This window comes from Chiloscyllium punctatum, chromosome 41 (assembly GCF_047496795.1).
Source record: "Chiloscyllium punctatum isolate Juve2018m chromosome 41, sChiPun1.3, whole genome shotgun sequence".
Classification (NCBI taxonomy): Eukaryota; Metazoa; Chordata; class Chondrichthyes; order Orectolobiformes; family Hemiscylliidae; genus Chiloscyllium; species Chiloscyllium punctatum.
Window position 1 is genome coordinate 64,196,951 of NC_092779.1, and position 15,903 is coordinate 64,212,853.

The following is a 15,903-nucleotide window of genomic DNA, read 5'->3' on the forward strand; positions in this document are numbered from 1 at the left end:
TCTCATGGAATCTTCCATAATCTAGTGAACTTTGGAAAATCAAATTAATGCACCTACTACTTCATTAGGAATCTCTTAAAATGCTAGGATGAAGTCCATCAGGACCCAATGACTGCAGATCCACAAGTTTGCCCTTCCCTGGTGATTATCATTTCAGCAAGTTCCTCTCTTCCTTCTACTTCCCAATTTACAGTCGTTACTAGGATGCTTTTGCATCCTGAAAGAGCAAAATATGTTCAATTCATTCACGATATCCTTATTAACTACTGTTAACTCCCCATTCTTCCTGTCCAGTGACCCAACATTAATTTGTGCTTAATTTTGAAATTGCTAAGAATGCATTTCTTTAAATATAGAACATTTCTACCACATATTTGTTGTAACATTATGCAAATGTAGTTTCTCTTTTTCTAGAAAGTGTATTTGCATCATTTCCAAATAACTAATTAATTTTCACCCTAACTCTGTCCAACTTTTGGGAAGCAGAGAAAATAAAGCGAGCATGATTTTTGCTCCAAATTTCTTACTGCTTGGTCTCTTCTCCTGATCAACTAAACAGAAAGGCAAAAAACACAAGGCATGCCTGGACTATTAATGCCACACATTTTAAACAATGGATTCTTTGATTTGGATCTGGCTGCTTCGCAGACAGTGAAAATGATGTCAATACCCAGCGTAGCTTCTTCTCCATTTAAACCTAAATATCAAACAAATTGCACTAAACATTTACACACTTCTTTTACGTTTCAAAAGTTCAATTGCATCCTTGGTATTGTTTGGCACTTTCACCCATAGTGGTTTCAGCAAGTTCTTAATCTGGTTTCCTTTTAAAGGTTATGAGAGAAGTAAAATGTAAGTCCCAGGAAGGATCCCAAGACAGAGTGATATTAAGATTGGCCCTTCAATCACATAGACAGGCTTCTTTCAATCACATGGTGAGGCTGATATTGAGAATTTGTTCTGATGGAATTAAAGATGAAGGAATTAATTTTCGCTGAGGCAGGAGCAGAATGGCAGTGAACCCACCCTGATGATAAGGAAAGGGGGCTGATGGTGGTGGAAGGAATTGTTTTGGATATCAAGCATAGAAGGTTGAGGGGTGACCTTATAGAGGTTATAAAATCATGTGGGAGATAGATAAGATGAACAGCTAATGTCTTTTCCCTAGGGGTGTGTGTTCAAAACTAGAGAGCTCTTTTTTTGAGGGGAGAGGAGGAAGATTTAAAAGGGACTTGAGGGACAACATTGTCATACAGGAGGTGATGCATGGAATGAATTGCCAAAGGAAGTGGTAAATGCAGGTACAGTTACAAATTTTAAAAGACATTTGGGTAGGTCCATGAATAGGAAAAGTTTAAGAGGGAAATGGGCTAAATGCAGGCAAGTGTGACTAGTTTAGTTCTATTCTGTACAACTCTATGACACTATGTGGGGTTACTTAACTGTCATGGAGATGAGTTTGGTGGACAATAGTTCTGCAGATGGAACTATTTAAGTGTGGGTCTGATCCATTAAAGGGTTATTGAAGCACTGTGGTAATGACCCTACCTCTGAGCCAGGAGGCCTCAATAGCCAAAGTTATTGTTCTTACATATAGCAGCCAGCAAACTTTGGGGCAGGGAGAGTGTATAGGACACAATAAGGATGGCCAGGGATTACTAGCCCACAGGTGTGTGCGCTCTATACTGTATGAGTTTGTGTGTAATGGTGCTGCCTTTTAAAGGGCCTCACATCACTGGGATTTGCAGCCACCTTTCGGACAGGGTGAGCCACTTACACCGCTCACTCTGGATGTGGTTGCAGCCATTTTCTTTGCCTTTGCTTGGTTGCAATTTCCAAGACAATGGTAGGTGACCGCGAGTGCCCCTCAGACAGTAATTTCCAGGCCCAACCCCAACACCTGCACTCCTTCCTGATAGCACGCACATCACCTCCCTCCCACTCCGCCATCAACCCTGTAGGTTTCATATCTCCCAGGTCCCTATCTAATCCATTTACATTAGCCTGCAGCTGCCCATCTCCCCCTCCCCCCTCCCCCCACCTCCAGAAGCTATTTAATCATTATTGTGGATGAAGCCCACCACAGGCCTAACCCTTTCCTATCCATGGTTTACTGTTTGCCACTCCCCCCCCTTACATATGCAGTTGCCATCCACTCACCCTTCACAACTGTCTTGCTCCCAACCACCCAGCCTGCAGCCCCAATCACACAAGTTTCCTTCAATGCAACAGCGTACCCCTTTATCTTCCCATTCCACTCCCTCTCCCTTTACTTCTTACCTTTGTTGGACAGACTTAATGGATTAACTGTGGCTCATCGTCCTAACCACAGAGCCCGGCTGAGAACTTCCCATACCCCCGATTGATGTCTGTTCATCACACCAACTGTATAAGCAACAGCCTCCAGACTGGGCATGATGTAGCCACAGGGCTGCCTGTGACCCATTCGCTAGGCTGCAGAGGCATGGACTGAACATCCTAACCAGATGCCTGACAAGACAAACGTCCCCCAGACTGACCTCAGAAGCTCCCCTTGCCTTCTCATGCCTGGATCCACGCCCCTGACTGAGGAGTGCCTCAACTCCTAGACACCATTCCCCTTTGACATGGCCGTTTGCTTGCTGCACACACAGTGTGCTTGCCATGTAAGGTCCTGGTACATCATGCATGTTTGAAACTGTATTGGAGAATGTGTCATGTACAGATGTGAACAAAGGAGAGTTACAGTACATCAGGAGCTGAAAAGCCTTACTTAGGAAAAGGCACAAGCAGCCTCAAGTATAGCATATAGCATAGTCTGAGATACTTCAGACCAGTATCTCAAAGTGCAGAGAGCAGTAAACAAGATAAAGTGTATTCCTCAATCTAACTATTCTTGCCAGCCATCAAGATGCTGAAAAAAATAGGTTAATTTCCATTGCTGAGCTGTTGAAAGATACAGAAGATATTATTTCCTTTAAGCAGGCATTTTCACTCCTCAAGTTGCACCCTAACCATTGTACAAGATGCACTACTATTTCCTCAACAGTGCCAGATTAAGTTACTCAAAACCAAAAGGTATATTTTAAATAATTATTTACACTGAAATTATAGAAATGAAACAGAGCACTTGACACAACCATCCAGTGTCACCTTTTATCCTTCACACAAGCAGTAGCCCCTATCTTAATCCATCTGTTCTATTTTCATCTTCCTTTCTCACCTTTTGTTTTAAAACCACCTATCTAAACTGTTATTTAACATTTGATGGTCTTTGTTTCAATCACAATGCCGGTCATGTATTCCTCAGGTACATCACTCCATGTGATAAGGTCTTTCTGCTCTGTGCACACACTGCAACCCCAAAAGTGTGGCCCAATACATGGAGACATTTTAAGAAACAACACTGGTCTGATATATGCTTGTTTCTAAGTGATCCTCCCCATACCTACAGCATAGTATTTTATTATTCTGAAGCCTAAAAGATGTGCTGAAAGAAAGCCAGCAAAACAACTGTGACTATTTTTGTGATCTATTATACCAAGATATAGCACTTAATCGGTAATTAATAAACCAGCTTTGGACTTTCTGTGAGGAACACATTTACCCAAGATGTTATGTCTGCCAAATTACCTGTCCTCCAAAACAAGCTGATGCAGCAATTGCTGTAAAATAAACTGCATGAAACCAAAGAAAAATCATTTACTGAAATGTCAGTTGTTGATGAGATTGCAAATACCAATAATCAGATAGTTGTAATATTGATTCTCCAGAAGTTAACACCTCAGGGCTGTATTGCAGGGCAAAAAATAAAGTAGAAAAAGTTGACTAAAATTTTGTTTTTAAAAGGATTGAAATATACTCATACAATTCTAAGCTATTACAAACCATTAGTACTTACATTTGGTGTTAGAAACCACTGATGTACTACACTTTAGAGCTGCAAACTGAGAATGAATATAGGTTCAGATGGCACATGACCTGAACCATGGAATATCAAAACTCACTGTGCAGAAGGAGACCATTCAGCCCATTGTGCCTGCAAAGTGGTAGCAAGTAGTAGCTGCTATAACTCTTTGACTGAATTCTCAGTAACAGAATAGACAAGGCCAGGCGGATCAAAGATGAAATGTGAATCTGCCAGACTAAAAAATATAGAAACAAATATAATGGGAACATTGAGCAAATAAAATTTACTTTACCCTGATTGAAACTGTCAAAAATTAGAATCTTTTAAGTCCTTACCCACATCTACAAGGCACTGTTGTTCTCTGCAGCATAAAAGACCAATTTTCAGATAATGCAAATCACTATCAGTCTTTTAAAGAACAGTTCTGTTAAAACTGAACTTTGTACATACACACAAAATGCATCATGAGGTTAGCAAACTAAACACTAGTTATTAATCAAATCTCACAATAGGTCATTCACCTTTAAACTCACCATGTTAATGGAGAAATAGCTCAAGAAAACATGAGTAAGTTGTTACTTGCACGAAGATACTGGAATCTGGTTCTTCCTTCCATCAGATTCAAGCGCCTCAGTTCTATAAAACAGAGGCACATATCATGCAACATTTCTTTGCTGATTTTTACAGTTCAAAACATCTGACCTCATAGAATCCTTTCAGTGTGGAAGCAGGCCATTCAGTCCAATCAACAGCAACTCTGAGGAAAATCCTATCCAGACCAACCCTATCACTGTAACCAAAAGAGAAAATGCTGGAAAATCTCAGCAGGTCTGGCAGCATCTGTAAGGAGAGAAAAGAGCTGACATTTCGAGTCTAACTGACCCTTTGTCAAAGCTAGAAAAAGGGAGGTATTTATACTGGGCTGAGAAAAGGTGATTCATGGCTCCAGAAGCAAAGGTAGCAATAAAGAGGTGATAATGACAGTGCATAGAGAGATTATAGGGAGATTAGGAGCTGTGAATGACCAAGGCTAAAGCCAGTGCTGTTACAAAATATGTGGGGGATTGTGGGGGATTGTGGGGGGTGGAGGGTGAAGCAGAGGCTAAATGGAAAACAGGGGAGAAGGGTAGCAAAGGGGGAAGTGGAGGGGGAAAAGGTGATGAGAGTGTGGGGAGCGAGAGAAAGAGAGACAATCAAGAAATAAGAGATACAGAACAGTGAAAAAAATATATAAAAAATAAATAAAATAAATGAAATAAAATTATGGAGCAGAATGAAAACAGAGGGGTCGAGATGGGATAATCATCTGAAGTTGTTGAATTCAATGTTAAGACCGTCAGGCTGTAACGTGCCTAGTCAGAAGGTGAGATGCTGTTCCTCCAGTTTGCGTTGAGCTTCACTGGAACATTGCAGCAGGCCAAGGACAGACATGTGGGTATGGGAGCAGGATTGGGTGTTAAAGTGGCAAGCCACGGGAAGGTCCGGGACCTGATTGCGTACAGATCTGAAATGAGAGTCTGGGGCCTTGGATGGTGAGCACGGGAGAGGTAAAGGGGCAGGTATTGCACCTTCTGCGATTGCATGGGAAGTTGCCATGTGTGATGGGAGAGGTGTTAGGTGTGATGGGAAGATGCAGTGTGTGATGGGAGAGGTGTTAGGTGTGATGGGAAGATGCAGTGTGTGATGGGAGAGGTGTTAGGTGTGATGGGAAGATGCAGTGTGTGATGGGAGAGGTGTTAGGTGTGATAGGAAGGTGCTGTGTGTAATGGGAGAGGTGTTAGGTGTGATGGAGGAGTGGACTAGGTTGTTCTGGAGGGAACGATCTCTACCGAATGCAGATGGGGGAAGAGAAGGGAAGATGTGTTTAGTGGTGGCGTTGTGTTGGAGTTGGCGAAAATGGCGGAGAATTATTCTTTGCATGTGAAGGCTGGTGGGGTGAAAGGTGAGAACAAGAGGGACCCTATCCTTGTTTTGGGAGGGGAGGGAGGGGGTGAGGGTCGTGGTGCGGGAGATGGACCGCACGCTGTCAAGAGCCCTGTCAACAACTGTAGGTGGGAAGCCACGGTTGGAGAAGAAGGAGCACATATTAAGAGCGCCACTTTGGAAAGTGGCCTCATCGGAACAAATGTGGTGGAGGCGAAGGAGCTGAGAGAAAGGGATAGAGTCCTTACAGGACGTAGGGCGAGAAGTTGTAGTCCAGATGGCTGTGGGAGTCAGTGGGCTTGTAATGGATATCATTTGTTAGACTATTGCCGGAAATGGAGACCGAAAGGTCAAGGAAAGGAAGGCAAGTGTTGGAGATGGACCAGGTGAAGGTGATGGAGGGACGGAAACTGGAAGCGAAGTTTATGAATTTTTCCAGGTCAGGACGAGAGCATGAAGCTGCACCGAAATAGTCATCCTTGTACCAATAAAGCAGTTGTGGGAGGGGACCCAGGTAGGCCTGGAACAAGAAATGTTCCACATACCCCATGAAAAGGCAGACATAGCTAGGACCCATGCGGGTACCCATTGCGACACCTTTGATTTGGAGAAAATGGGATGAGTTGAAGGAGAAGTTGTTGAGAAAGAGAACAAGTTCAGCCAGGCAGAGGAGTGGTGGTGGATGGAGATTGTTTGGGCCTCTCTTCGAGAAAGAAGCGAAGAGCTTTCAAGCCGTCTTGGTGTGGGATGGAGGTGTAAAGAGATTACACATCCATGGTGAATAGAAGGTGGTTAGGGCCTGCGAGTTGAAAGCTGTCAATGTGTTGCAGGGTGTCAGAGGAATCCCAGATGTAGCTGGGGAGGGAGTGAACCTGTAACCCTGGATTTCCCATGGCTAATCCACCCAGCCAGTACATACATCCCTGGACACTATGGACAATTTGGCATGGCCATTCCAGCTGACCTGCACATCTTTGGACTATGGGAGGAAACCAGAGCAGAAACATACACAGTCAGGGAGAATATGCAAACTCCACACAGACAGTCATCCAAGGCTGGAATCGAACCTGGGTCCCGGGGGTGCTGTGAGGCAGCAGTGCTAACCACTGAGCCACCATGCCACCCAAATGGTGTGTCAGAATGTTATATTTTTAAAATGCAGAAAGCAATTTCAATGGATGAATTTGAACACAGAAGATTCAAGGATGTCTCGAAATGTGCATATTAAGTGAACTGGCCATGTTAAATTGCCCATAGTATCCTGTGATGTGTAGGTTAGGTACAGAAGTCAAGGGAAAAGTAGAGTAATAGGGTAGAGGAATGGGTCGCAATGGGTTATTCTTCGGAGGGTCGGTCTGGACTTGTTGGGCCAAATAGCCTGTTTCGACACTGCAGGGTTTCTATGAATCACGAGGAAGCATTCACACATCAACTTCTGCATCGCTACAAAGCAGTTTTAGCCACAATGGTTGGCAATAGTGGGCTGGATTTTCTGAGGCATGGCAATCAAGGAGTGACAATCTCACACAGATTACCATTCCAACCCTTCCTTTTTTTTGAAAATGAAAGAAGGGAGCTCCACATTTCTGACAGGACATTCCGCTCAGGACTCCTTCAGAAATGCAGAGCAATACTTACATACTGTCAATTATTTCATAGAGCAGAAAAGTCAAAGAGAGGTAAACCACATCCCCTTTTCACAGTGGTCAGCTGCTGTGAAATGGTAAGTACGTAAGTCAATTGTGATGCTCAGGTATTGGGAGGGTAGTGTACCAGATGGGTGGGATGGCAGATTAGTAGGGTACCAGTTGGTTGTATTTATATTTAACAGCATAACTTCTCCTGGTTAACAATTTTACTTAATTTAGTTGGAAGCCTCCAAATTAGCCAATTTAAATGGAGGTTTTTGGAGGGCTCCTTGTATAGCAGAATTGCCCTGTGGAAAATTCCATTTCCTGAGTAATTCCTTTCGAATCTGCAATGATAGGAATCACATGGGGTCCAAATGTGTAACTTGCATCAACACTAGAAAAAGAACTTTCTGACTCACAGAAAATTCAGATTAGCGTGTCCATATATTCAATGGGAGGTCAATCCAATCACCTGGACCTGACAGTGAAATTCCTAAACACCTATCTGTATATACATGACATCTTGCCCCTCAAGGCCCAAAGGGCAAACCCAACCTGCACTAAACAAGATCCCGAGATCAGAGCTGAAAATGTTTTGCTGGAAAAGCACAGCAGGTCAGGCAGCATCCAAGGAACAGGAGAATCAACATTTCGGGCATAAGCCCTTCTTCAGGAAGCTCTTCTTCATTCCTGAAGAAGGGCTTATGCACGAAACGTTGATTGTCCTGTTCCTTGGATGCTGCCTGACCTGCTGCGCTTTTCCAGCAACACATTTTCAGCTCTATACAAGATCCCACTAACATACAGGAAGAACTGTTACTTAATCTGTCTTGGAGGTAATGGTTAAAAAGGACAAATGCTTTCCAGCAAACTAGAAGGTATCCCTGATATCTCAGGAATAAAACATTATGACTCTTTCATCTTCACTTGAAAAGGCAGAAGGGGTCTTAGCTTGCAAAAATAGTCACAGAATCATACAGCCTGGAAATGGACCCTTTGGTCCTCCCTGTCCATTCCAATCATAATCCCAAACTAAACTAATCCTGCCCGCTTCTGGTCCATACCCCTCCAAACCTTTCCTATTCATGTACCTACCTAGGTGTCTTTAAATGTTGTAACTGTGCCTGCATCCACCACTTCCTCTACAGTTCATTCCAAACATAAGCCACCTTTTATGTCAAAAAAGTTGCCCCTCAAGTCTTTTTCAGATCTCTCTTCTTACACCTTAAAAATATGCCCTCTAATCTTGAAACCCCCATCCTAGGGAAAAGACAGTTACCATTAACCCTGTCTCTACCTCTGATTTTATAAACACCTAGAAGGTTACCTCTCAATCTCCTACATTCCAGTGAAAAGATTCCAGCCTTTCTTTATAACTCAAACCTTCCACACCCAGAACATCCTGGTAAATCCTTTCTGAACCGTCTCTAGCTTAATAATATCCTTCCTATAACAGGCTGACCAGAACTGGACCCTGAACATTGAACTCAAATTAGCCTCAGTTCTATCTTCTGGTTCTGAAATGGGATTTGGCAAGCTCAGACTCAAAGGTCTGTGTGCTATCACTTTAATTGACTTGATTTACGTTGTATGCCCATCCAGTGTAAGCCTTCCCTCTCTACTTGCCACCCTTATGCAACAAAATGCTTGAACATTTGAAAAAGTTTGCAAAGTGGTTTTGTTGTCATCCGTGGTTCAAAATCCACCTGTCAACGTAATCAGTGATTGAACTTAGGACCTTTGTGATTTGCATGGTTCCGCTACTCATTTTATGGCTTTTGGAATGTGGATCTTGGCTGACTGTTTAAACAGGATGTACAATCACAAGGAAAGCATCAAAATTATCAGAAGATATTAATAAATCCTGTCTATCCATAACACTCATTTTACATGACCGCCAACTCTGACAGAACAATTTCCATCATTTTACAATCTCCAGATAGAAGTCAAATCTACAAAACTATCAATATCAGATTTACAAGTACTGGATTGCATTGAAATATTATAATAATCACAAAAACTGCATACTGACTGACCATTTTCCTGATTAGAGTCAGCACATCTCTGTACACATAAATGTTAGCAGAGATTTGCCTACTGTGGCAAATGCCGACTTACACCATAAGTGTAGCAATACAGGTACCGTTAGACAAAAAAAAGGATCCATTTAGCTCACCTCCAGTGATCCTGGTAGTCATGTGACACAACGATAACAGTTTTGAGCAATGTTTTAAAAAGGAAAAGGAATTTCTCTTTTAAGCTACAAATTGTAGTGCTGCCAGACTATCTATGCCATGATATTTAAACCTAAGAGGCAGTTAGTATTTTAAAAAGTGAGATGCCAGCAAAATCACAATCACTGTTATCTTCTGGAGTGATGACCATAAAAATGATAGTCTATTAATTAATGAGGAAAATTCCCTAATTGATACTGAAAGTCACCTAATCTATAATGTCCTCTCTGAGCCCTTCAAAGGTTTTGATGACAGACTCATCATTATAATGGCATAAATCTCCCTGAGAATCAGGATAATCCTTCCAGCTTTCAAAACATCACAGAATAATTGTGATAAAGAAGAAAGTAATTCAAGACACCATGTCTACACCAGCTCTCCAAATGAACATCATGCAGTTCTCTCACCCTTTCCTCATTACCGTGGCACATTATTTCTATTTAAATATCTAACTCCCCCCCCCCCCCCAACCCCCACCACTTGAATGCCTTGATTAAATCTGCCCCACTTCCACCACCCTTGCAGGCAGCACATTCCAGATGTGAACCCACTTGGTTTCTTTCATCACATTAGTCTGTGCCTTCGTTGATCCTTTTGTGAGTGACAACAGTCTCTGTCCAGAACCTGCATGATTTGAAAATTTTAATTACATCGCTTCTTAACTTTCTCGTCCCTAAGGACAAATAGTCCCAACTTCTCCAAACTTTTCAAAGCTGAAGTTTCTCATCTCTAGAACCATTCTTCCAATCTCGTCTGCACTCACTCCAATATATTCCCATTCTTTCTGAAGTGGGGCACTCAGAACTGTTTCTAACACCAATATTCAAACACCAATTCGGCAGCAAAAAACTTTGAGATCTTTCGGCCTCTCCAGCATTTGCTTTAAACTGACTTCATCTATCCTATACCTTTTGTTTACTTACACTTCTTTTGTTATTTTTAATTCATTCCCAGGATGAGGGCATCGCTGGCCAGGGCAGCATTTATTGCCCAACCCTAATTGCCCAAAGGCACATACATTATCCTACAAAGACAGATTATCTATGTAACATGTAATTGATGCTGGTCTTTTACATCAGGCATCTTCTCCAAAATCTTAGTCAAATGGAACACCTTCAACAAGAATCCAAGTTTCCGTGGCTAATGTGCTCTCTTCATCCATCTCATTTTCTTTGCCTCCAATGCCGAGCACAATTTTTCCATGTTCTCCCATAAAGGAATATTGCAAATTCTCCTCCACTAGAAAATCCAGAACCAAATTCCCAATTACTAATGCTCAATGCGAGTGTTGATCAGAAATATGATCACAACCATTGCAGTTCAGTTCTCTAACTTGTGTTTTCATCAAACACAGCACCCTCCCAGATCAGATAGTTAATGAATCCTTTATATATTCCAGCTAATATTTCAATCATCTTCCGGGTATGAAAGGTTAAGTTTATAAAAAGGGAGGGGGAAGAATAACTTATGTTTTTACTGACACTCAAAGACCAGAAGACTCACATTTGTTTGGCAGCATTCATAATATTTATCCTCAGGGTATTTCAAACTACTTCACCACTATTTATGTAAATTAAAGTGAAGTATCTGTGACAATGTAGAAAACATGACATATTTTCACACATAATTTGCTTTAGTGAAGTTGGATTGGAGGATAGAACTTTAGGGCAGGAGCAGTGAAATAATGTCACAGATTGCTTTTTACATCCAACCAGCAGGGTAGAGAGAGTCTTTGTTTATCCCCTCACTCGGAAGTAAGGATCTCTGTTACTGCCACGCACAGTCTGCCCTTCATTGGTGTATCAGCCTAGTGGGGAAACTCAGAAGTCAGGACGAAACAGCAATGCTCCAAAAGCTTGTGATTTCAAATAAACTTGTTGGACCATAACCTGGTTGTTGTGTGATTTCTGAGTTTTCCACCTCAGTTCAACACCAGCACTTCCACACCAGCCTGCATCACACTGTTCCATAGTGCATCAGTGTTCCAACCATACCCTGGCACCTGTGGGAACACAAATGATCCAGCCAGCAGACTGATGTTGAGAAACAAAAATGAAAGGACTCTGAGAAAGTCTACTTGTAGAAACTCCGTGACTCCAGTTTCGGCAATAAGTAATCTCACTGGTTTTATGGCCACAGAGAAAATTCTCTGTAACTTACAAGGTAACATTGAGTGCCTATCAGCCACCAGTGCAACATCTTTGGAGGTGGTCAAGTCTTTGAAGTGAAACTTAGACCTTCTCCTTAAGACTTTTTGTTGGGACATATTGCTGAAGGAATCATCATATTTCCTCCTGTGCATCAAGTCAAACAGCCTTTTCTCATTAATGTCCTTTTTCAATATAATAAAAGGAATGAAAAGGCACAATTTTAAACCGAAAATCCCCTTATAGTTACTAACAGCCCGCGACAAAAGGGGTAAAATCTTAATATTTAACTCTTAGAGTGTCTAGGGAAATCTTGGACAGCTGACAATTCTAATGCTACCGCTCAGTTACTTATTCGTCAAATAATTCCTTATTTAAAGGAAAAGTTGGCGCCAGATCTTAAGTTTCTGCACTAAAACTGCAGCCTGTTCCTATTGTAATTATAAATGCAAAAACTAATCCCACCTATAGACACGGCGTTTGTTGCTCCACGTTTACGCTGGATATTACAATCAATATTTGTGACTATCAATTAATTCAGGGTTTACTTGTTCCTTGGGTGAGGAAAACCCATTCACTCCCATATAAGTAGGTTTCTGGCCAGTCAAGAGAAATACTTCAATCCAAAGCCATCCTTTCTGCACCCTTTCTACCTCGGCTTTTTTTCTTCTTGTCACAATTGGAAGGAGCCACTGTGAAGCAATTTTTCAAAAACGAATCACAATACACAGTGTTCAGTAAATGCTGGAGCCTCGACTCCACGATGAAGTTAAAAGATTGCACTAACCTTTGGGGGGCCCTCACATCACATGTTTTCCGATTCAGAAACAAGTGAAAGCCTACGTTACCTGCCGTCGAGTCGGTGTGCACTTTGATCGCTCTCCCTCTGCTGTAGGTGGAGGTACCGAGCGCCACTGCTCTCACCTGGCCGGCTCCAGCCTCCCTTCTACGGTGAGGGACGGCCTCCAGTGAGTTGCCCATCCAGCCGCCGCCCGTCGCCTTTCTCCGTTGCATTCTCCATACTCTGTCGCCCTCTACTCGTCAAAAATACTCCAAACAAACACTGGAGCGAAGAGGGGATGTGTAGAATATTTAATACCATGGCCTGTTGGACTAAGAACAGCAGATTAAAGTCAACATAGAGATGTACAGCATGGAAATAGAACCTTCAGTCCATCTCGTCCATGCTGACCAGATATCTCAACCCAATCTAGTCCCACCTGCCAGCGCCCGGCCCATATCCCTCCAAACCCTTCCTAATCATATATCCATCCAAATATCTCTTAAATGTTGCAATTGTACCAGCCTCCACCACTTTCTCTGGCAGCTCATTCCACATATGTACCACCCTCTGTGTGAAAAAGTTTCCCCGGGTCTCTTTTATATCTTTTCCCTCTCACCCTAAATCTATGCTCTCTAGTTCTGGACTCCCTGACCCAAGGGAAAAGGCTTTGCTTATTTACCTTGTCCATGCCCCTCGTAATTTTGTAAACCTCTATAACATCACCCTTCAGTCTCTGACACTCTAGGGAAAACAGCCCCAGCCTGTTCAGCCTCTCACTATAGCTCAAATCGTCCATACACTTAAATGATTTGGATAAATAGAAAAGAAGTGGGATTAATTTGAGATCTCTTTCGAAGAGGAGGCAAAATAGATGCCCTGGGCTGATTCTAACTGCGAAATGCAGCACATAGGATGAAACCTCTAAACAACATGCCATGAATATTGTGAAAAATAAAACGGATAGACCTCGGTAGTTTGGATGTTTAATATGCCCAAAGAGCAATGCAGAGAAGCTATCAACTCGTCCATGACAGTGTAAATGGCACAGCCAAAACAATTCTATAAAAGGCAGAGGAAGGAAGGCAGGATGAAATGATCCTGAAGTCAGATGAACCTTGACTACTGCGTCCAATTCTGGTGTTAATTGCAAGGCAAAGAAGACCCACAGATCAAATTCACTAAAAATAGTTCCAGCATTTGGCCCTTACAGTTGTAGCAAGGATAATTCAGCTAGTCCCACTGTCTGGCAGCTTTTGACACCTGCAGATGTTCTCGGGTGTTCATTCAACTCCATTTTGGAAGTCTCAACACGGTCTATCTCCACCATTTTTTAAAACTTAAAAATCACACACCAGGTTATAGTCCCAAAGGTTAATTTTGAAGCACTAACTTTCGGGGCCCTTCCAAATAAACCTGTTGGACTATAAACTGGTGTTCTGTGAATTTTAACTTTGTACACCCCAGTCCAACACCGGTGTCTCCAAACCATTTTTTTTTAAGGCAGTTCTAAATAATAAACACTCTGCATATAGTTTCAGAGCAAGGAAAAAAACCTTTGGTCTATCGTATCCATGTTTGCCATCAAACATGCATCTATTCTAAAGAAGGCATGAGTGCTTCTGCCAGTAGCGAGAGGGGCACCTTAGAAACATGATAGTGAGGTGACTTCAGAGAGCAGTGAGAGAAATCATGCAACCCCTTTTAACCACTTTCCCTACCTGCCCTGTCAAATTCAACAGTATGTGCATTCCCTGTATCGCTTCTCTACGTTTTCCCTACCAAAATGAATTTCTCTGTATTTAACTTTGTTTGCTACATATCTGCCCATTCTACCAGCCTGACTATGAACAACAGATCTTCCAAGGTCTGTATAATGGCAGTGGCTTTGAGAAGCAGAAGCTAATGCACGGCATTTCAACTGGAGTGCATGGAACCTACCAGCAGCCACATAGCTCAGAGGAAATGATACTTTTGAAGTATCACTATCTTCCCCACAGTTTGCTATAACTCCAAGTACTATGCCATTTGAAAATATTGTGCCCTGCACATCCAAGTCTTAATCATTAATGTATGTCAAGGAAAACAGTTGTAACAACTCCAGGGGAACACCAATGTGTTCCAGTCATCTACCAGTCTGAAAAGCAATTGTTCACCCAGCTCTCCATTTCCTGTTTCTCAATCAACTTTGTGTCCGTGTTGTTACTATTATTTTATGGGTTCCAACTTTGCTATTATGCCGCATTTCTGGAAATGGCTTTTGGAAGGCCATAAGAACCACATCAACATCATCAATGCTTTTTGTAACTTCATTGAAAAAAAATCAAGTTCATCAAACACAATTTTCCTTAAGAAAAGCATAAATACTAAAAGCTGAAGTAAATCTTATGGCCCCCTCAAACCTGTTCAATGTGATTATGGATAGTCTTTGTTGTGAGATTGTACCATTTAGTGGGAGAGGTGAGTCTGTCCTCATACTGGTGAATAGCAATCTTTTATAAATGACTTGCACTGTATATTCAAGTAAGTTCATATGGTCAGTGCTTGTTCCAATTGTGTCCCATATTAGCTGATGAACACTGTTCATTAGTATCACGGGGCTCACCCATTATTTTACAGTCTTCTGTATCAACTTCACTTTTCTGCCAACTTCAGTATTCCTTTATTGCCTGAAAGACAAAAAAAATCATCCTTAATCTAACAGTAATCTAAGTAAACATAGTACATAGACAATATATGTGAGTCTGATATGTCATATCAGTGTACATAGTTTGGTGTTAATAAACTTCCAGATATTTGACTCAACAATGGCTTCTGGGTAATCCAAGATGGAGGACCAGAAAAAACTGTGGCTGTAAGAGCTGCTCCTTTTTTGAAGTACTTCAGGTGTTGGAGCTGATTTTCACAAATTAGAGGAGCAGTAATTAATGTTATAAGCTGTTATATTGTTTTGGAACTTTGGGGAGAAAAAAGATCAAAACAACAGCACTTTAAAAAAGATGAAAAGAGAAAAAGGCAGAGACCAGATGGTCAGTGAGAGAGAGAGAGAAACCTCTGCTGCTGGACACGGCAGTGAATCTGCACAACTATTACCTTTGCTGTTTGAGTTCAAGCATTTCTGGACATTGGAGTGCGTCTAAGAAAAATTAACAAACAGCAAAAATCACAGCTGACCCTGGAGGAACCTGTGTGGGAGAGCTCACAGCATGGGAGGATATAAGTGCATGGTTTTTAACTGTAACCTTGCTTTTTCTTTGTAAATCTACAATAGTGAGTAGAGTGGGGTTCATTTTGATTA

The 15,903-nt window shown here is 41.9% G+C and overlaps 1 protein-coding gene and 1 long non-coding RNA gene across 8 annotated transcripts in view; both read right to left on the reverse strand.

Annotated features, from left to right (window-relative positions):
- Positions 1 to 12,784, reverse strand: part of LOC140465087 (endonuclease/exonuclease/phosphatase family domain-containing protein 1-like) — a 155,161-nt gene extending 142,377 nt beyond the window's left edge. For 3 of the 7 annotated variants that reach the window (XM_072560953.1, XM_072560946.1, XM_072560947.1), the window contains exons 1-2: positions 12,673 to 12,784; positions 4,423 to 4,525 (exon numbers count right to left, since the gene is read on the reverse strand). The gene's annotated coding sequence lies outside the window, so the exon portion shown is untranslated. Of the gene's footprint in view, positions 1 to 3,880; positions 3,897 to 4,224; positions 4,310 to 4,422; positions 4,526 to 12,611; positions 12,630 to 12,672 lie in introns of those variants that run through there. The other 4 variants (XM_072560948.1, XM_072560950.1, XM_072560949.1 and 1 more) reach the window with 4 other exon arrangements.
- LOC140465092 (uncharacterized) overlaps positions 1 to 15,903 on the reverse strand; it is a 959,861-nt gene that overhangs the window by 430,387 nt on the left and 513,571 nt on the right. The gene's annotated exons all lie outside the window — the stretch shown is intronic.